Source organism: Anas platyrhynchos, chromosome 1 (assembly GCF_047663525.1).
Source record: "Anas platyrhynchos isolate ZD024472 breed Pekin duck chromosome 1, IASCAAS_PekinDuck_T2T, whole genome shotgun sequence".
Taxonomy (NCBI): domain Eukaryota; kingdom Metazoa; phylum Chordata; class Aves; order Anseriformes; family Anatidae; genus Anas; species Anas platyrhynchos.
The window spans coordinates 42,416,782-42,439,652 of record NC_092587.1 but is presented as its reverse complement, the minus strand read 5'-3'; the positions used below and the strand labels follow the sequence as shown (position 1 = coordinate 42,439,652).

At 39.5% G+C, this 22,871-nt stretch overlaps 1 long non-coding RNA gene across 1 annotated transcript; it reads right to left on the bottom strand.

The window, feature by feature from the left end:
* Positions 1-5,595: 5,595 nt before the first annotated feature.
* On the bottom strand, positions 5,596-15,031 carry LOC110354458 (uncharacterized). Its single transcript, XR_002406460.4, has 3 exons — positions 14,847-15,031; positions 7,764-8,001; positions 5,596-7,187 (listed from the first exon to the last, which is right to left on the bottom strand). It is a non-coding gene; the product is annotated as an uncharacterized lncRNA (long non-coding RNA).
* Between the last annotated feature and the right edge of the window lie 7,840 nt (positions 15,032-22,871).

Here is a 22,871-nt window from a genome sequence, read left to right as displayed (position 1 = left end):
GGTAATTGAATTGAAAATATGCTGACAGGTTGCTGAGTCAAGTGGGGAACGTTAGCAAATGAGATGACTCCACTGCGTTTCTGCAGAGATCAGCTCAAGACCTGATGCAATATTTGCATCAATACTGCAGATGAAAACTTATTAAAAAAATCACTGTCAGTAGTATCCGTGGTTGGCAGGAATTGAGATGGTGGTGATCAAGAACGAGGCAGTCAGGAAGAGAGTGATCTGCATCATCCAGTGTTAAAAAAGAGACATAGGAGCAGACACTTCTTGAATCAGATAGGGGGATTCAGGTAGAAAAGACTTTCTTTTAATAACCTACCAAGAGACTCAGAATGACAGACAGATAGGAACGTCTTTCTCTTTGGAAGTACCTAGGCTGAACATGTAATTTATCAAATGTCTACCAACTGAGCAGACATCTTCAGGCAGAATGTGCTGATGGATAATGCATGATTATGAAAGAAAATTCATAGGCAGCAAGGATGATCAAGGGGATAGAAAACTTCTCCTGTGGAGAAAGTCTGAAGCCATTGGGATGGATTACTTGAGAAAAAAGACGTGTTAGAAAAGCTATAATAAAATAACCAACTACGCAGCAGTAACAGCTCACCAATTCCTTTTCTGCCTGACTCCTAACAACATGGGGCTATTCAATTAAACATAAACTTCAACTCATGATGAAGAAATTCTCTCTGCATAGCAAATATTATACACGAAGCTCAATGCCACTAAACTCTGCTGACACCAAAGAGGTGTCAGGATTCAAAAGAAAATATTCATAGAGGTATTCCTCCTTCTGCTGCCAGCCCTGCTGCCAACCCCTCACTATGGACTTGAGATGACACATCTTACTGAATTCATTCCGCAAATATGACCAACATGGGCAATGGCAGAACTGGCAAACTCCAGGGACAGTGCTTTCTTTGGAAGCTGATAATGGCTTACAAGAACTGTAGCAAGGCTGGACGCCCCTAAGTAGCTAAGAAATGTGGCAAAGTAGAGTAATTGTAAACCTGGACCCTTCTGTTGCTGCGGCTGCTGTGTAGGCTGTAGGCTTGTTGCAAGAGCAGTGACTGGAAGGACCCTTGTGAGAGCTGTGAGGAAATCTCCCCAAGCACAGAAACGTCTCACTATAGCTCTGTGTGGGACTACAGCTCCTTCTCTGTCCTACATCAATCAAATGAAGTCCTCAAGGCACAACTCCTTGTCAGGTACGGGCATCATCCTATTTCCCCAGCTCTCATTCCATGTCCAGAGCATTGCAGTAATGACAATGCTGCCTTTTTCCTGGCACTTCAGATCACAAGAAGAAACTAGACTTTTTCTTCCTGCTGCCCTTTTGCTTGGGATCCAATCCTCACAAACAATCTACAGTGAGCTGTGAGACTTCAGGTAGCGTATTTATAGCTGAAGTCTGTCATTCTTTAGAGAAAAACAATCCAGGACAGATAAAAAACATACTTGTTGTATTCAAAGGAATTCATTACTGTTGTCACATTCCTGACAATGGTTTGGTAGCAAGTAAAAACTGAAAGCATGTGGTTTCCATAGCAATTATTAAAACAACAAGTTGTCAAATGACAAGACGTCATTTAAAAATAAACAAATCATTCTAAGAAGTGTCACTAAGAAGTCAGTCCAGTCTATAGGCTTTTGACACCGTCTCCCACAGCATTCTCCTCAAGAAACTGGCTGCTCTTGGCTTGGACTGGCACACGCTTCGTTGGGTTAGAAACTGGCTGGATAGCTGGGCCCAAAGAGTTGTGGTAAATGGAGTCAAGTCCAGTTGGAGGCCAGTCACTAGTGGCGTCCCCCAGGGCTCGGTGCTGGGGCTGGTCCTCTTCAACATCTTCATCAATGATCTGGATGAGGGCATTGAGTGCACCCTCAGTAAGTTTGCAGATGACACCAAGTTAGGTGCGTGTGTCGATCTGCTCGAGGGTAGGAAGGCTCTGCAGGAGGATCTGGATAGGCTGCACAGATGGGCTGAGGTCAACTGCATGAAGTTTAACAAGGCCAAGTGCCGGGTCCTGCACCTGGGGCGCAATAACCCCAAGCAGAGCTACAGGCTGGGAGATGAGTGGTTGCAGAGCTGCCAGGCAGAGAAGGACCTGGGAGTGATGGTGGACAGTCAGCTGAATATGAGCCAGCAGTGTGCTCAGGTGGCCAAGAAGGCCAACGGCATCCTGGCTTGTATCAGAAACACTGTGACCAGCAGGGCTAGGGAGGTGATCGTCCCCCTGTACTCGGCTCTGGTGAGGCCGCACCTCGAGTACTGTGTTCAGTTTTGGGCCCCTCGCTACAAGAAGGACATCGAGGTGCTTGAGCGGGTCCAGAGAAGGGCGACGAAGCTGGTGAGGGGCCTGGAGAACAAGTCCTACGAGGAGCGGCTGAGGGAGCTGGGCTTGTTCAGCCTAGAGAAGAGGAGGCTCAGGGGCGACCTTATCGCTCTCTACAGGTACCTCAAAGGAGGCTGTAGCGAGGTGGGGGTTGGCCTGTTCTCCCACGTGCCTGGTGACAGGACGAGGGGGAACGGGCTAAAGTTGCGCCAGGGGAGTTTTAGGTTGGGTATTAGGAAGAACTTCTTTACTGAGAGGGGATTGTTAGGCATTGGAACAGGCTGCCCAAGGAAGTGGTAGAGTCACCATCCCTGGAAGTCTTCAAAAGACGTTTAGATGTAGAGCTTAGGGATATGGTTTAGTGGGGACTGTTCGTGTTAGGTTAGAGGTTGGACTCGATGATCTTGAGGTCTCTTCCAACCTAGAAATTCTGTGATTCTGTGATTCTGTGATATTTACCTGTGGGCAAATGTGATGAGTTCTTCTTTTCTCTTACCTGAAGAACATTGCTGATCCTCCCTAACCAAAACTTGCCATTAGGCTATCTTCAAGAAGAATTGACTACAAATTAGGCTATCTTCAAGAAAAATTGACTACAAATTTATGAATATTCACTGTTAAGGGAATCTTCTGACCAGAGGAAAAATTATATGCTATTCCCTTTCATAAATATCATTTTCCTCCCTATGTGTACAGAATTCTTTTCTTCCCATTTTTAGTCCTCAAAAAGAAGTCACTGATGTCATGAATATTGTCTGAAAGCTCCATTGCTGGCATCTTAGAGACAGAAAGATGGGAAATGTACTAGTACTGTTTAATAATGATCTCACTGAGAGCAAAACCACAAACCAGGCACATAGGTCAACCAGAGACCAATTTTGCTTCTTCTTTAATATTTATTATTGAAGAAATATGATTTTTACATATTTTCCAAAAACAACACGCTTTAAATTCAGAGGTTTAGAGTTTTTTTTTTTTTTTTTTTTTTTTTTTTTTTTTTTTTTTTACAGTAACCGTTCTGATCTTCACACATTCGCACAGAGATAAAGCTCCTCTGTAAGACAATCATGTAAGAGTCTACTGAAGGAACACATTCTTTCCTCATCATTTTTTCTTGTGTTACTTCATACCTTCTGGAATGAGAACATCTTCATTTCAGTATTCATTTTAGTGATTCTCTTCTGAAAAATGCATGCAACAATTTTAACGTTCTCAGTGGTAAAGAATAGATACTATAAAACTATCAAAGTCTTTTTTTTAGGTCTGGGAAAATGTCATTTATCCACAACACTTTCCTCTTCTACTTAACTAGAGCAGTGGTGATGAGTTAATCTCTCTGGAATAAAGAATCCAATTAACACTATTATGTGCTTAAACATTAATTAGAGTATAATAATTTAATACTCAAGCTAATATAATATTTGATTCTATGAATGTGTACTTCTGCTACTGGCTGAAGTTTTTGCTCTGTGTTATTCAGAATGTCAGAAAAGTCAATCATGGTGGTCTCCAGCCTTAAAATTCTACCAGTCCACTGTGAAACCATTGTGTGTGTTTTTTTTTTTCTTTTCTTCTTTTTTTTTTTTTTTTTTCCATACTAGAAAATGGAACTATTTAATAAAAGAATTAAACTTGAAAAGGAGTAACAACTATTTCTTTTTTTCTTTCCTCTTTTTTCTTTGTTTTTCTAATGAAAGACATTTATTACTGGAATTCTCTGTTTAATTATTTGTAGAGATCCTTAAGCCACTGAAGCCCCCCAAATTGTAGACCAGAACTACACTGAGCACCTTGAAATAAAATAAAGATGAAGATGGGTTTGGAAGGTACGCAACATTAGGTAAATTATCCAAATCACCAAATCAACATAGAAAAATGCTTAATTTATTTCTTTTCTGAACTTCAGTTGAGCTCACACATTTAGTGTCAATATACTCCAAATAGGTATGTTATGTATTCACATCTTCTCCAAAATATCTTAATTAAACAGCAAAGGAGCCTGAGTCACCCTGTGGGTGTTCATGGAAAGGTTGGACATGGTGCTTAGGGACATGATTTAGTGGGTGTTATTGGTGGTAGGGGGATGGTTGGACCACACGATCTTGAAGGTCTTTTCCAACCCTAATGATTCTATGACTCTATGACTCTATTATTCATAAACTAGATTTCTAAAAATAAAAAAACAAACAAACAAACAAAAAAAAACACACAACAAAACAAAACACAAAACACAACATTTTGACTAGTGGATGGAACAGATGAACAAATCAACTAAAAACTCTGGATAACTAAATACACTTAGAAATGTAAAAAACACAAACACAAAGGTGAGAAAAGAGATTAGTATCTATATAGGTATATTTACATGGCATTTATGTTTACCTTGATGGACATACACGTACACCTGCATCTGAGAATGCACATGCACGACATGCTGACACTGCAAGCACCAGCTTCTAGCACCATATGCTGAGATTTATCAAATTCATACACATAAAAATAAGAATTCAGTCTACAGATTCTTTAGTCAAAGCAGTCAATGGTTCACTCCTTCATGTACTCCAAACCCAGAAGTGATCTGAACTGGAAGCCTATTGCACATCACAAAGTTAGCAATCCATTTAACAGTTGACCTGAGGCCTGTGCTGTGCTGCACATAAAATTTGGTCCTAAAGGCTGGGTTGTGTTGCACATAACCCTTGGCTGCAGGACAAACTTTGCCAGCTAATCCTAATGGAGGAGCTTGTCTGTAGCCCTCTTGGCCCTGGCTACCAGAGAGGTCTTGTCATTATTTTACAGTGAAGCAGCATGTTCTCATGTGAACATATTTTTGTTTAACAGCAGCAATAATGAAGAGATTTTATTTTACAATGCTGCACAGTGAGCAGCATCAGAAGGGACATAAAATTATCTGTCCCCTTTCCTCCTAGTGTTAGCTTGAGTAAATGGTATTTTAATCAATAACATACGCCTTACTTACAGGGAGCACATATTAAATGCTAGCACCAGTGCTTCAAGCATTCCCTGCAATTTGTTTGTCTATCTCCTAAATTTGCCCAGTTCTACCCCATGTGAGTAAATCCAAGTGAAGGAAGAAAATAAAGATTTCTAGCTTGTGTGGAGACCATATACCAGAAATTTAACCTCATTTATTAACCTATTCTTTCCAACACACACACACACACACACACACACACACACACACACACACACAAATTGTCATCAACCGAAGTTCAGCAAATAATAGAAGTATTTCCTAGAGTGTATTTCACTTCTTGAATTTTGAACATACCTAACATTAACTCTTATCACCTATACAAATCATTTAAGTTGCTGGGAAAATAGGTTCAAGATTGAGGGATGGCTTCTTAGTACTTAAACATAGCCTGCAGTGATGGCCACACATACTTTTAAGCCTTCATTTCCAGAAAACAGGACAAGGTCAAAATAAGTAACAGATTTTTGCTTAAAGATACTGAATTTCCAGAGATATTTTTTTTCCAAAGATCTTGCAGAGCTTTTACATAGCATACAGGTGTAACAGCGAAGATCATTACCACTTAAAGGAGAAGGACAAATGGAATCTTGTGGGACATTGTGTGCAAAACACGGACTGTTTTTCTTCATCTCTCCACCTCAGAAAAACACAGGTGAAAACTGGATACCGAATATATTCGTATGCAAAATTTTAGCTTTAGTTAATTTTTCAGAGCCAAAGCTAGTTCACAGTCATCTCTTCTGCCAACCCATTGTGCTAAAAGGAGTGTCCGGACTGTTTGTCATATTCACAGGAAAATTATGCATTCATTTAAAGCTTTCATGCTGAATGATGAAGCATTAAGCAAGTCAGTAAACTTCATCTTTACAGAAGGGAAACTGAGTTTGAAATTAATAATAACCATTTGTTTAAGTTTCCTCCAGTTGCTGCAGTCACTGGCTGGGAATATTACAGTATGTGAGATTCTCTATGTCTTAGCTGTTTAGGAAAAGAATAACAAACCACTTATTGTTATCACTCTGTGTACTTTAATATTTAATATAAAATACTTGTTTTCCAGGCCTGCTTTCCTGAGAGATTATTGAAAAATCAATTCAAGGCCTAGATGCTAAAAAAACCAAAGTTATTTGCCTCAGACCTTACAGATCACAACATGTAGAAGAAAAACACCCTAACAAAAGATCACTTTCTGTTTCATATAACAGTTTAACACTTTACCTGGAGTCTTCCAGTGAAGAGAAGAAATCAGTTAAACTATGAAGGCGAGACCAAATTCCATACCATATTTTTAAGACCTCAAAGTTTGCTATGCTTTTAAACATTTTATTTTATTTTATTTTATTTTATTTTATTTTTTATTTTATTTCACATTTTTTCCATTACAAAGATGATAAACAAAAGCAGAAAGCAACATACACAGCTGTCAGTCGGAGACAGTCTGCTGTTCTTTGAGAGATTACCAATCTTCTTCTTACTACACACATTGACAAAAATAAACGTAGTATCATGTGAAATAGTAACATGAAACATGAATGTGAGCACACACTGTGTCAAATATATGGTTCACAAAGCAGATAGTGAGGTGAATTAGAGCAGATTAGTAGATTAAACCATTCAATGCCAATGCTCTTTACATCTTCCATTAGATGTCATTCGAAGGTTATTTTAGACCAGATTAAGCCTTGCTCATTGGACCAAAAATGCAGTTCAAAACATTCTGATGGAGAGTTATCCTAGAGATCTTTGCTCCGTTGGCTGAAAGTGCTCGGAAGTGTCAAGCTGTCCCTATCATCTGTCTCTTCCAGATGACAGTAGCATGTCATTTCACACACCACCAGTAGGCACTGCCAGAAAGTTTGTAAGAATTGTAAGAACCAAGCAACCACAAAGAGTTTGCTTATAAAATAAAATACTTTAGAAACAGATCATTGAGACTAATTGATGCTTGAAAGCAAACATTTCCAAAGAATGCCCTATGTTGATTTTCAGCCTTACTCAACCTTAACTTTCATTTTTATGGAATTTATAGTCTCAGAACTCTTCAGCAACGCAAGCCTTTAGAAGATGCCTAATTCCATTTAATCTGTGATGTCATCCATTACATCTCATCTATGACAACATTAGCTAAAATATAAATAACAAATAAGCAAAGCTATTCAGCTATAACTGCTATCGTAGAAGTGATATATTAACTAATCTTGCCATTAAAGGACTATCCTATGCTTATCTCAAACAGTTAAAGTACGGAAGATATTCATGGTTGGAAGACATTCTGCTATCCTCACAAGTTTTTATTGTATGAATATTTGGGATTAAATGAAGTATATTTTTATATTACTACTATTTAAATAAACAAACACAATTTACTCCTGGACTTTGAAGTAGAAAAATATGAATAAATGAGATTAAAGCATACCTACCAATGCTAATCATTTATAGCAGTGAGCTCCGGTAAACATTTTCAACCTTTTTAATTAAATATTTTCCTCAAGTGGAACTGCAAATAGGTTACAGACAGTTAGACTACAGATAGTCCTTTACCATGGGCAAGCCTGTTGTTCCAGCGGTATTCAAAATATAAAATGGATGGTCTGAAGGAACAGACACACTTATAACATTGTGCTTTTGAAAGCTCTTCTTCCCAGTCAAGATCACAACCTGGGGAAAGAGGAACATGTCACTGCCCATTGAAAAACAGAAAAAAGTTCAAAGAAAAACAGATGGAATAAAATGTAAATGGGTCAAAAAAAAAAACTACTCAATTTTCTGTACAGTAGAATTAGTTCCATTTACTATGTAAATATTAAGCATTTAAGTTTCCCCCATAAAATACAAAACCAAACTAGAACACATACATAAAAAATTTTTACTTGTAGAAGACAGAAGAAACATGGACTACTTATATATCTGCAAGTTAACAGTAAGGCACTGCAACTGTACACTCAGCAAGTTAGGTCGCTGGTAAACGAGAACTTTCTCAGGTTTGTTCTGTACTCTTGCAAGTGCAACTCCTAGAATTGATATATATTCCACTTTCCTTTTTGGTTCAAATCCCAAACTTGCTGTTACAATATGTTTGGGCTAAAATGAAGAAGTTAGACTGTTAATTTGCAATTTGCAATATATTTTTATAAAGTATATGTAACCTAATAACATGTTTTCCATGCAATTAGTTGGTTGATGAAACACAATATAGAAAATCTATATTTTTATAATTAGAACCAGTGGTTAGACCAGTTTTCTAAGGAAACAAAGCTTGTGTGATCTTGCTGTCTGTGCATCTGTTTTTTGTTCTGCAGCACTCTAATAACAGTGACACTCTTCACCATTTTCAACCAAATTCGAGCAACAATATTAATATCTTGTAAATTGTACAAAATTTACAGATCAGACAGAAAATGCCATCTCCATGTAGCCCACCACTAAGGAAAAGCTCTACAGCAATGCCAACAATCATTTATCCTAGTTAGCCTGCTTCCTAATTACCTGTCTGAACCCAACTAACTATTGCACTTTGGTGGCTCTTTTTCAGCCTGCAGTTTAATGACATGGGAATAATGGGGGAAAAAAGGAAAAAGAAAACAAACAAGAGATGACAAGAAACTAGAAATACCAGAAAAGAATAAGCTAAAGTCACAAAGCACATAAGGGAATTTAAGCTACATGTAGAGTCTTTCAAGTGATGGCTGCAGGATTCAGGATGCAAATCCCGTTAAAATCAAATTTCTGTAGTTCTGCTTTGTTGTTGGCTTTTTTTTTTTTTTTTTTTTTTTTTTTTAGAATAATTTCTATTTCCAGATGTGGATTTAGAAGATTTCCAGCTTTTCCATTACATTTTTCATTAAATCAACCTCAGTAAGATGCTGATGTAAGATTTCCTATGGCAAAAAAGTCACTTCACTGCATACAAACAATTCTGATTTAAGTCCCAAGATCAGTATTTTTATTTCTTGTATTTCAGGAAACAAAAAGCACCAAAGTATGTTAGAACACATTTTAATTTTAGAAGAATAAGCCTTCAATCTCCTTGCTTTTGGAGTTTTAGAATTATATTTATCTTGTGTATCTCAGTTTGATCCAGCTAGTTTAGTAAATGTATGCATTAGCATAAATCTCATTAGGTAGGCACAAACCACAATGCCACAGTTAAGGTTGTATTAAGCTTTACACAGAAAGCACAGACTGTTTTCTTACAATTTATTCTTAAGATTATTTTGAATAATAACAAAATATTTCCTGTTTAAATCTGCCACTCAGGAGTTTGCTAATTAGCTTATACTCAAAGTAACGGTTTCTGATGAGCTTTAAAATTTCAGCATTTGTCATCTTTCCCTTTTGAGATGCAACAATTTTGATAAAAGATGATAAAGTACAATGCAGTTAAAATGAAAATTCATCATCAGGTTACCCTGGAATTAGATATAATTAATATGTTATTAACATGTTTGTATTCAATTGTTACAATGAATTACTGTTATCAATGCCAGGTTTACAGTCATTTGTAAATTGTGACCCCTCTGCTCATCAACTACTTTGTAAGCAGCAAGGAAATCTAAATATAGCCAGTACTATATTGACTAAGCTGATGTATTTCCCAAGTGATGCTTGTAAACATCATGGATCACTCTGTGCAAATCAAAGGTTCATCACTGGTTGTTTTCTAGTGTTTTACCTCTCTGTCTACTAATATTATTTTCCCTGTACCTCCACTCCCATATTGTTTTTATACATCCATTTCCCACCTCTTCCATGCCCCATGTAATCCTGCATGATAGATTACATAGAAATACAACTAGTACGATGGAAAAGCAGAGAAGCTCTGAGATTTGCTGGAGAAGGAATGCCAGAAATAGTGAGCTATAGAAAAAAAATATGAAGGAATAGAAGTGAGATAAAGCAAAGTCCAATAGTACTAGACCAATGATTTTATTCTTCTGTAAAGGCTTCTTCTACAAATTCTTCCATAGTGTCTAGCAGCATGCAAAGCAAGGTTTAGAAGAAGCAACAAATGCTTTTAGTGGGCCAACTCAGAAAGCTGCAGAAATCCTAAACTGAAAACAAGCAAACACAAGAAGACATATAAAGAGAGATCCTGCACTCAAGCACCGAACCAACCATTCAACACAAAGCTCTTTCCATTTCTTGCCCCAGCCACACATCTGATTACAAGCCTGTCTTCAAACTTCTTGCACTTTCATTGCACCTCCCTCCTCTTTAAGAAAAGTGACACACATTTTAAAGAAATCCAGTGCTCATACAACCATTATATAACTCTGCTGCACCTGCTGATACTGCTCTGGCTATGTTGTTACATGATTCATTTCAGACTGCCATGAACATTTATTTCCATCAGGTATACACTGCTCTACAAAGAGACCTCAATCATACCATACAAGTAAAAAATAAAGAGTAAGATAATGCCTTCTAATCTATAATACATTTCTAAAAACATATTACAAAAATAAATAGTGCTTCAAGACAAGACAGGACTGCCAATATTATAAGGAAATTAAGTTTTAGCAGCTGAGCCTGCAGTCTTAATCATACAATTATCTAGGCTGGAAAAGACCTTCAAGACCACGAAGTCCAACCAACCATTAACATGACCTACTGAGTCCCATCACTAAACCATGTTCCTTAATGCCACATCCCCATGTCTCTTAAATACCATCAGGAACTGGGATTCCACCACTTCCCTGGGCAGCCCGTTGCAACACATAACCACCCTCTCCATGAAAAAATTCTTCCTAATATCCAATCTAAACCTCCCCTAATGCCACTTAAGTCCATTTCCTCACATCCAACCACTTTTCATCTGTGAAAAGAGATGGACACCCTCCTCACTGCAACCTCCTTTCAGGCAGTTGTAGAGAGCAATGAGGTCTCCCCTCAGCCTTCTCTTCTCCAAACTCCCCAGTTCCTTCAGCTGCTCCACATAAACCCTATTTTCTAGTCCCTTCACCAGCTTCATTGCTCTTCTCTACACACACTCTAGCACCTCAATGTCCTTCTTGTAGTGAGGGGCCCAGAACTGAACACAGTACTTGAGCTGTAGCGCCACCAGTGCCAAGCACAAAGGGAAAATCTCTTCCCCAGTCCAGCTGGCCACACTATTTCTGAGGCCAGGATGCCATTGGCCTTCTTGGACACCTGGGGCAACTGGTGGCTCATGTTCAGCTATCTGTCAGCCAGCACTCCCAGGTCCTTTTCTTCCAGGCAACTTCCTAACCACTCTTCCCCCAGCCTATAGCACTGCATGGGGTTGTTATGACCCAAGTGCAGGACCCAGCACTTAGCCTTGTTGAATATCTTGTGATTGGACTCAGCCCATCAGTCCAGCCTATCCAGATCCCTCTGCAGAGCCTTCCTACCCTCAAGCAGATCAACACTCCTGCCTACCTTGGTGTCATTTACAAACGTACTGAGGGTGCACTCAATTCGCTCATACACATTGATAAAAATATTAAACAAAACTGGCCCCAGTACTGAGCCCTGGGGAACGCCACTGGTGACCAGTCACCATCTGGACAGAACTCTGTTCACTATGACTCTCCAGCCAATCCTTCACCCAGCAAACTGTACACGTGGGCTGCATTTCTCCGGGAGAATACTGTGAAAAATGGCATCAAATGCCTCACTAAAATCAAGGTAAACAACATCCATAGCCTTTCCCACCTTTCCCACATCTACTAAGCAGGTCACCTTATCTTAGAAGGAGACCAAGTTGGTCATCCAAGACCTACCCTTCATAAACCCGTGCTGGCTGCTTTTGATCACTCCATGGTCCCGTATGTGCTCATTATGACAAGAAGTAGGTTTAACCATTTATAGCCACATCTGTGCAGAGGAACTATGTCTTATTCAGAATAAACTATTACAAAATATTAACTCATTTTTTCAAGGACGCCTTATTAAAATCCCTGACTGTATCAACTGTAAATAAGTGAAGAATACAGTATTTCTGACCTCAATGGAAGATAATAAAAGATAGTTTTGAATAACTTGGGTGTCTCTCATATTTTGCATTTCAAAGAACTGTTGTTCATGTGAAAATCATAATTCTGCTTTAGCCTGAAGAACTTTCAAAAATCATGTCTGAAAAACTCCATTACTCATATTTATCTTGCAGGGTTAGGACTTAAAGTCTAAAAAGCCCTCTGGAATTGCTATATAATTATTGTGATTCAAAAAAAAAAAAAAAAAAAAAAAGAATCTGTCAAAGGCACAGCAACTACCTTATTAAATAAACATAGAAGCACTGTTCTTAAAACATCCTTCTCAGCCTTCCTAGTGTATTAAGATAAAGTGCTTAAATAAATGTCATGTTAATTTCTCAAAATATAATTAACATTCTTCAAAAGTATATACTGTTTTGATATTGAAAACTACATATTCTCAAATTCAGATGAAATAAATGATTAGAAGAAATGCCTCTTCTCATACACTGTATCACTTCATCACAATTCACCATAGAAGGTCTATAACATTGCCAATACCTGACAAGAGTAGAAATTATCAGCTGCAGGACACTGCAGCATTCCCAGTCCTATTTAAAATTCAAGTTAAATTAAGGCAAGCTGTTAAAGTATATGTAGCTTTTCATAGTCACTAGAAAGTGTCTGTTATTTAGCTCTTCTGACAAAACTTGAAGTTTGACCTTTCTTCCAAAAAAGCACCTCAAAGCCAGCTTTCCATTTCACGTCTTTAACTCTTTCTAGTTAATCTTTCCAAAATTAAGCCCTGTACTGTGGTACCTAATTCATACAAAAGCCTGATACAAATACTGGGGGTTCTGAGACTGCTTCAATTAATATCTGAGTTCAGGAGAACACTTTCTATCACAGCTACTTATATTCATATCTGAAAGATAATCCAGTAGTGTGCAATTCACTTATCAAGAAAGTTTTACAGTATTGCACAACCAGGGAAAGGCTTGAAATTTAGATTGATAATGTGCCTCTCCTCTTTTCTTACATTTTCATCAGATGGATCAAAAAATAAAACAAAATATTTAGCTCTGCCTTTTAAAGGAAAAAAAGGCAACATAAATTAAGATTTAATCCATGGCCTGCAGGTAGCAATCCTATAGCTGACCATTAAAAAGATCTGCTATGTGACCTTTTGTAAATAACTTAAATTTTCTCTGTTTTCATTTTAATGCATGAAGCAAAGACTATGATTACAGTGCTGTCTCTTTTTGTCCCTCAGAGAAATTCTACTGAGATTAAATAGTTAGCAATTGCTAAATAGTCTAAAAGTAAACATGCTAGATGATTCATATTGTAACAACCTTCATTTTAAAAGTTTATTTTTTTTTCTAATCAAAATCTAATCTATTACTTTTCTAATCAAAAACTTCTATGAGTTAAAATTAATTTTTACAGCTTGTTGAAAAAGTCAGGGAGCAGGAAGAAAGACATGGAAAAAATGGACCTTCCATTAGTCTCCTTCCAGCTACTTTTCATAAATCCAGCAAAGTGCTTCAGCTCTTCTATTAACTTCTGCTTTGTTAAGACACAAAACAGGGGTTGCAGGAAAGGGGGAATGCATTCAACTTTTTAAAAGAAGTGCTTTCAATTTACAGATATTCATAAAATTCAAACTTTAGGGATCTGAAGAGCACTTATACACAAAAAATCTCAGCAAAAGTTCCACAAATCCTGCAGACTTTACCCTGTATAGCATTTCTTCTAAGCTAAGGATTCTAAGTCTAGCCAAAATGATTCAGTGGTTATGGCTACTGCAGAAGGTCTGAATGATCCAAGTGACTGATCAAGATGTCAGAGTTTTGCTCATTGGTAGAAAACAAGAACAAAAACTTAAAGTACAAACACTGTATACATATACATACACAAGCTATTAATATGTCAATAAAAGTTACTAAGCAGGTTATTAAAAGTATTATATGTGTTTTCACTTAAAAAGACTTACATAATGCTTCATAAACATGTTTAACTTGTGCTAACTTGGAAGCCTTTAAAGCATTCACCTCTATTATCTGTGTTCTCTACAGAGCCATTAACTTCAGACAATTAGCTCACTGGCTGCCTTGATTCCTGTATGAATTAGAAGAAGTAGATACAGCTGAAAAACTTACTACTTAACATGTACAAACATCAGGTAAACCAATGAAGTCACAGGGTTGGCATGATGTAGACTGTTGACACTTGAGAAAAATGTTGGGTGAGAAGCCAAAATTTTAAAGAGATGCTTAGTAGAGACTGACTGACAAAAAAGAAGAAAGTCTAAACAGACAACAGTATGTAAAATACTCATGATTTTTTAAGAAATGAAAAACTGGACTTCAATGTCTGCTATCAAAATACGACCTTTAGCACACAAGTAGTAAGTACTTCGTTCACATTTCAATGTTACATGTTACAAGCAAATTGAGAGTATGCGCCACACAAAAGGAAATGCTATCCTTTCAGGGAAAAAAATGTTTTTGACATTGGTTTAAATAAATAACTAATGCAATGGCATTTGTTCTAAATATGTATTACCTTTGTGTGATTATGTGAACAACAAGCTCTTTAGAGGCAAATCCACCGAAAATCAGGCTATGGATGGCTCCTATTGTTGCACAAGCCAGCTTACAGTATACTCTGTGGAATCATGGGCATGTAGATGACAACATGACCTCCTTTCTTCACACCATGTCTGACCATGACATCTGCTAGCTTGGACACCTGTACTGGCAAAACGTTTACAACATATTAAAAACTTATCAAGATCTGACATTGCCTCATGAAAAACAACCTTCACACAATCAATAGATGCAGGACATTAAGGAAACAAGCCAGTAAGATAAAGAAAGTTGATGAACAATGTAATCAAGGTTCAATACATTTAGGACAATATATATTTTTTGAAACACAATTTATATTTTTGAAACAATGTGTTTTGAAACACATTTTTTTTGAATTCACATATGTGAATTATTATTATTATAAAATTATAGCCAAAATTAATAGCAAAGTTTTGCAAATTTTAAATGCCACTCTAACCATACATTCCTTTATCCAGCTCACGTTTCTAAATTTTAATTTTTAAAAATATGCATAAACAAATCATTTCATCACACAACTTCTGTTCTACCTACATTTGGAACACAAATCAATGTGAAATAAATTTTCCAATTTTCTCCAGTGCAGTGCAGTAAACTTCCCAGAACTTACGACAAGAAGTCTTATACCCTGAGCCAAATGCAGGTACAAATTCAAAGAAACACAATTAGATTTAGGAAAATGTTTTCCCTCTCATTTTCAAATTTCTTGTATGTAAAAGCCTGAAGATAGACTGTGTATGGGAACAAAGAACTGACAAACAAATCTGGAAGCTCAGAAGCAATGTCAGTCATCCGTATCACTGTGAGGTAAATATTCATTACCTCAAGAGTGTATAGTCAATACTACTTTTGTGATAATGTACTATTTCATTAGTACACCAGGACAGTGCCTAGTAAGTTCTTTTAGAATGTGAACTGGGAAGCCTGTGACAAGCACTGTGCACTTGTAGCAGCATAGAATATGGCATCTTCTGAAGGAAAATCAAATTACTAATTCCCCAAGAGCAAACAAATTAACTTACTGTCAGAGGTTTCTGGAGTTCAAGAGGCTGACAGTTGTGTGACACTCAGATAATACCTAAACTTGCCAACCTCATTTAATTTTTTAAATAAACATCAGAGTTTAGAGAGGCAACCTGCTCTAAGAGGCCTGCTTAAGCAGGGAAGTTGGATGAGATGACCTCCAGAGGTCCCTTCCAACCTCAGGCATTCCGTGATTCTGTGAGTATAAGTAAAGAGGTACAACTGCATGGAGCTGTGTACAAAACACTGGCTAATAGGTTAACAGGAAAAACTGTAGACTGAGAAGACACAGAGTAGGTTAAAAAACTGTTACAAAACAGGACAGAAGTAGAAACATCCCAGGAAGTCACAAGCTGGAGAATTCCACAAGCAGGGTTACAGAGTCCAATCAGAAGTAACAAGAGCTGGTGCTTTGTTTGCATAGTTCTACAGTAACGATAAGACTAAAATGTTAAATTCTCTGGGAAGTTCTTGGGATAGCTAAATTCACATATAAATCTAAGTTCAGAGTAAAGGAGTTGCTCTGTTTTTCATGGGAACTCTTCTTATCCACACCAGTAAAACACTTTCTTTGATAGGTTGCCACTCACTAGAAAATACCACAGTAAGTAATAGAAATTTTGAGATTCTGATTTCTTTCACTATTGATGCTATGTGAATCTACTCATATATGAGTATGTCACACCTTACCTACACTGTGTTATTTTTTATTTATTCATTATATCACATAGGTTTTAAGTAAAGTTGAGACTTGTGAAAGACTCTTCCCTTTGGTTCCTACCAGACTGATGAGAAAGGAAAGGGGAGACAAGCTTCTGAGAGCAGCAGGAGGATGTTGCCTGTAGAACAGAAAATAACCACTTCCAAGCCGCCGAATCAAAAAGAGATGTTTGCAGTGACCCAGAAAATAATGCAAGCAATGGGAACAGCCTATGGCACTCTTGTGTAAATAGGACAGGAGGGAAGGACCTTCTTTTTCAAGGATACACCAGTCAGCAGGGTAGATCAGTTATGAAATATTTTAATTTATATTATTCATCAAATTTGCATTTTCTCTGTTTAAAACCTTATCCCAGTTTGATATTTCAAATCCTAATAGCAATGTTACTTTCAGTAATTTTCAGGCATTTATACGCCTTCTTCTATGATCGCACTCAAGAAATCATGGGGCAAGTACATCCATCCCTTGAACCCAGCCCATGCATGTACTACTGAGTGGCATGGCATTACTTCACTGCTTCTCTCTTAGTGGGACCACACATCCAGACTTTCTGCAACATGAGACAGTAACACCCAAGAGCTCCAGATGCATCTGAGCTGTGTTTGCATTAAATGCACAGCCCATTCACAATCAAACCATGCATATAATATTTCTACACCTCTGCCTGAGGATTTAAGAAAATGGAAACATAGGAGCCCCAGGCATGCGTGCTTCCATCAGAAGGTAAGAACAGCTTCCCTTTTTTATAAACAATGCATAAATTCCTGCTGTTATTTGCAGCCACAAGACAAAGAATATGTTTATAAGGCAAAGTCATCAACATACCAAGATTCAAACACACATAATGTATGCAATTCATTCATAACAGAGCTCTCATATTAAACATTATTGATTATCAGAAGAAAATATCTTTTAATTCTAGACCTATTATTATCTATCAATGTGCTGTCAAGTGCCAATACAAATCAACATGGCTTGGACATCTATACAGCTATAATTTATAGCCATACCACTGTCCTTTACTCATTTCTAGATAAGATCAGTGAAAATAACTGTAGGTATGGATAACAACTCTGCTTCCAAAGGCAAATTCCTTTTTCCACTTCCCACTGTGAAAACATTAAAATCTGAAAAATCATTTTAACAGAGAGAAAATATCAACTGATCTCAAAAGATTTAGAAACCTAATCCTCATCTTTGCTGATTGTGAGACTCTTAAGCATGTAGACAAAAAGGCCAGAGGAAACAAAACTAATATTTAATTAGTAATTCTATATCCCATATAAGTAATAGTAAGATAGTAAGAAATAAATAATTAAACCCAATGGACAACACATTCATTATTTTTATAATTATTACTGATGCTGAAAAAAGGCAGTGTTTGCCTGTGGATGGAAAAGGCATCAATTAAAGATGATAATTAGTAATTTTGTAATGGAAGACTCCCAGTGCCTGTGTATCACAGAATCACAGAATTTCTAGGTTGGAAGAGACCTCAAGATCATCGAGTCCAACCTCTAACCTAACACTAACAGTCCCCACTAAACCATATCCCTAAGCTCTACATCTAAACGTCTTTTGAAGACTTCCAGGGATGGTGACTCCACCACCTCCCTGGGCAGCCCGTTCCAGTGCCTCACAACCCTTTCAGTAAAGAAATTCTTCCTAACATCTAACCTAAAACTCCCCTGGCGTAACTTTAGCCCATTCCCCCTCGTCCTGTCACCAGGCACATGGGAGAACAGGCCAACCCCCACCTCTCTACAGCCTCCTTTAAGGTACTTATACAGAGCAATAAGGTCACCCCTGAGCCTCCTCTTCTCTAGGCTGAACAAGCCCAGCTCCTTCAGCCGCTCCTCATAGGACTTGCTCTCCAGGCCCCTCACCAGCTTCGTCGCCCTTCTTTGGACCCGCTCAAGCACCTCGATGTCCTTCTTGTAGCGAGGGGCCCAAAACTGAACACAGTACTCGAGGTGCGGCCTCACCAGAGCCGAGTACAGGGGGACGATCACCTCCCTAGCCCTGCTGGTCACACTGTTTCTGATACAAGCCAGGATGCCGTTGTCCTTCTTGGCCACCTGAGCACACTGCTGGCTCATATTCAGCCGACTGTCCACCATCACTCCCAGGTCCTTCTCTGCCTGGCAGCTCTCCAACCATTCCTCTCCCAGCCTGTAGTTCTGCTTGGGGTTATTGTGCCCCAGGTGCAGGACCCGGCACTTGGCCTTGTTGAACTTCATACAGTTGACCTCAGCCCATCGGTGCAGCCTATCCAGATCCTCCTGCAGAGCCTTCCTACCCTCGAGCAGATCGACACACGCACCTAGCTTGGTGTCATCTGCAAACTTACTGAGGGTGCACTCAATGCCATCATCCAGATCATTGATGAAGATGTTAAAGAGGACCGGCCCCAGCACCGAGCCCTGGGGGACGCCACTAGTGACTGGCCTCCAACTGGACTTGGCTCCATTCACCACAACTCTTTGGGCCCGGCTATCCAGCCAGTTTCTAACCCAACGAAGCGTGCGCCAGTCCAAGCCAAGAGCAGCCAGTTTCTTGAGGAGAATGCTGTGGGAGACGGTGTCAAAAGCCTTGCTGAAGTCAAGATAGACCACATCCACAGCCTTTCCCTCGTCCACCCAGCGCGTCACTTTGTCGTAGAAGGAGATCAGGTTCGTCAAGCAGGACCTGCCTTCCATAAACCCATGCTGGCTGGGCCTGATCGCCTGCTTGCCCTTCAAATGCCGCATGATGACTCCCAAGAGGATCTGCTCCATGAGCTTCCCTGGTACTGAGGTCAAACTGACCGGCCTGTAGTTCCCCGGGTCTGCCCTCCGGCCCTTCTTGTAGATGGGCGTCACATTTGCTAGTCGCCAGTCAGCTGGGACCTCCCCCGATAGCCAGGACTGCTGATAAATGATGGATAGGGGCTTGGCCAGCTCCTCTGCCAGTTCTCTCAGTACCCTTGGGTGGATCCCATCCGGCCCCATCGATTTGTGCACATCCAAGTGCCGTAGCAGGTCACCAACCAGTTTTTCGTGGATGGTGAGGGCCACATCCTGCTCCCCGTCCCCTTCCACCAGTTCTGGGTACTGGGTATCCAGAGAGCAACCGGTTTTGCCGCTAAAGACAGAGGCAAAGAAGGCATTAAGCACCTCTGCCTTTTCCTCATCTCTTGTAACTAAGTTTCCCCCCGCATCCAGTAAAGGATGGAGATTCTCCCTACTCCTCCTTTTGGTGTTGATGTATTTATAAAAGCGTTTTTTGTTATCTTTAACAGCAGTAGCCAGATTGAGCTCCAGATGAGCTTTGGCCTTCCTAATCTTGTCCCTGCACAGCCTCGCTACATCCTTATAGTCCTCCTTAGTGGCCTGCCCAATTTTCCAAAGATTATAAACCCTCTTTTTCCTCCTAAGCTCAAGCCACAATTCTCTGTTGAGCCAGGCTGGTCTTCTTCCCCGCTGGCTCATCTTTGGGCACATGGGGACAGACCGCTCCTGCGCCATTAGGATTTGCCTCTTAAAGAGCGCCCAGCCTTTCTGGACCCCTCTGCCCTTCAGAACCGCCTCCCATGGGACTCCATCAACTAGTGTCCTGAGCAGCCCAAAGTCAGCCCTCCGAAAGTCCAATACAGTGGTTTTACTGGTTCCCTTCCTGGCCCCGCCAAGAATAGTGAACTCCACCATTTCGTGGTCACTCTGCCCAAGACAGCTCCCGACAATCACATCCTCCACCAGTCCTTCTCTGTTTGTGAAGAGAAGGTCTAGCAGGGCACCAAAAAGGTGTAGGAGCTACATAACTTTGGTACTTGGCTGTATGCTAGAGACAGTGAAGAGAACTGCATATACGGAAGTTTTCTTTAAGTAAAATTTATTCATGGTAGATTTCAAGCAGAATATATGTAGCATTTTGCAGGCAGAAAGCACATCTTCCAGGCAAGCTCACTAGTTACTTGACTGTACTTAACCTCCCCACTCTACAGAGTTCAATGTCACCAAAGGCATTAACCCAATACAATACGTGGATAGCTATGATTTTCCTTTTGTCTTGTCCTTCATCCTTCTCACAGACAGTGAGCATTTGCCCTACTGAATAAAACACTATCTCCATCTGCAACTATTTGGAAGATTGTGGAACATCATAAAGCAGTTTTACTTTCCCCTAAGATTTATGTGGAAACCCCAAAACATTCAAGCAATCATTCTTCCTAAAAGAAAAAAAAAAGTGAGTAGTGACATTTCATTAAAATGTTAAAAGCCATGAAACCATCCAGTTTGTTACAGTGAGTTGTCATTTATGGTTTACATTAAGACAGCATACTTTATCACTCAAGATTTTACAGTTGCTATTTTCCTACCAGCATGCTATTTCTCTGCACTTCTTTAAAGTTTAAGACTGCTCTATTGCCTTAATATATTTGACACTTCAGTAATAAAATGACCTGAGACAAAATGATATAACAGGAGGCTGAAGTAGGTTTTCAGATTTGAAGATCTGGACTTACATTACAGTTACGTCAAATACAAGCCTTAGTGAGCACAGTTTTGTTTTTACCCTGCCACCAAACAAATACTATATCTCTATTAGCAGTTCAGGTTTGGAGAAGTAGTGCAGTTCTGAGATAAATCACCCATCTGTCCCTAGTGGTTTAAAATGCAGTTCAGTTTTGGTCCATGCCATAAGAATTCTGTTTAGAAGATATTAAAACAGAAATTCCACTCCAAATGCTCAAAAAATGAATTCCAAACCTGACCGTCTTGAACAGTGTGGATTTCAACAGTGTCAAGTCCCTCAACACAAGCTACATACAAAAAGATTTTTCAAATATTGAGAGTTCCTGAAAGACCCTGAAGCTCATCTCATGCTGTAAAAATAGTCACGCCACATAAGCATTCCTCTAAACCAAAGGCAGCAAGCCTTCCTCTCCTCTTCAGCTTCATGCCATTCTTGGAAGGCTACTAAAGAAAGTAGTCCTTGCTGCTGCCCCCCATGCACTGATCAACCTCTTCACTCTTCCATTACTCCTTTTAATTATTACTTCCTCCTTTTCCTACTGCTGCAAAGAGTTTCTTCAGCAGATGCACCATCATGTTGCTAATGTCAAGCCTGCTGCCAGCTGGGAAAGGATGGACACGTGGTATTGCATTCATTTCAAGCAGATGAAGACCACATTCTTAAACACATGGGACAGTCATGCTTCAGAAGTGTCTTGGTGCACGTGCCCCCCAGTCCAGGGAAAAGAGTGCCACACACACCTGCCAAGTGTACACACGTCTACATTGCACAATCCCCTGAGGAACTTCAGGAGATGACATGCAGGAACATCCCCTTGACCCACTCTTTGCCACACCAGGCTCTGGGAACTGTAAAATTCAGTGGTCCAGATGCCTGCCTGAGTAAAAACTTGTACTCATTTCCTAGATGTATTCAGGTTAGGATTGTGTTTAGCTTTCTGGTCCAGTCAGGGCAGTGAAGATGCAATGCAAGTCTGCCTGTGAGAGCTGTAATGTCTTGAGATGATTCCCCAGGGGCTGTGAAGGAAGTTCAGTGGGGCAAGAAGCTCCATCAGAGACCACCTGCCTTGACCCTTCTCTGCCTATGTGCCAGGCACGGTCCTGGCAACTCCATAAGCCATGCACATGGCATGCCTTGATAGCACAGTCCCTGTAGGTTTCTGCACAAAATTCCATTGCACTGTCTTTTCTTCTCCTCAGATGCAGTATATGAGGGACCTACCTAGTGGTTGTAGTGGTGCACATATACCGCTTCACAAATAACAAGAAAAAAATGTAAGTTGGGATGATTTGTATTTCTTTCTAATGCAGGCAGACAGCTGCTGGGATTGTGGTTAATTGCAGTAATTTCTCCTTCCTTCTTTCATGTGCCAACATGCTCTTTGGATTGAGGGAAAACTGGGGCCTGGGGGTAGGGCACAAATACTGGTCCTTTTTCCTTTCTGGTTTGGGAGACCAGCTGTGGAGCATGTGCCTGATGGAAGGGCCTGGAATGAGATAGGGATTCTGTAACACTCACCAGCTTGGCTTGGATTTCATGTTTGGTCAGAAGCAATGCAACAGCATTCGCTCTGCAGAAGAGTTGAGTTCCAGACAAGCATTTGCCACAGAAGAAATTTCAGGTAGTTGTAAGTGATAGACTGTAGCGTTCTGCAAAACTCCTACAGCACCTATTTCCCTTACATGCTATTATTTGAACAAC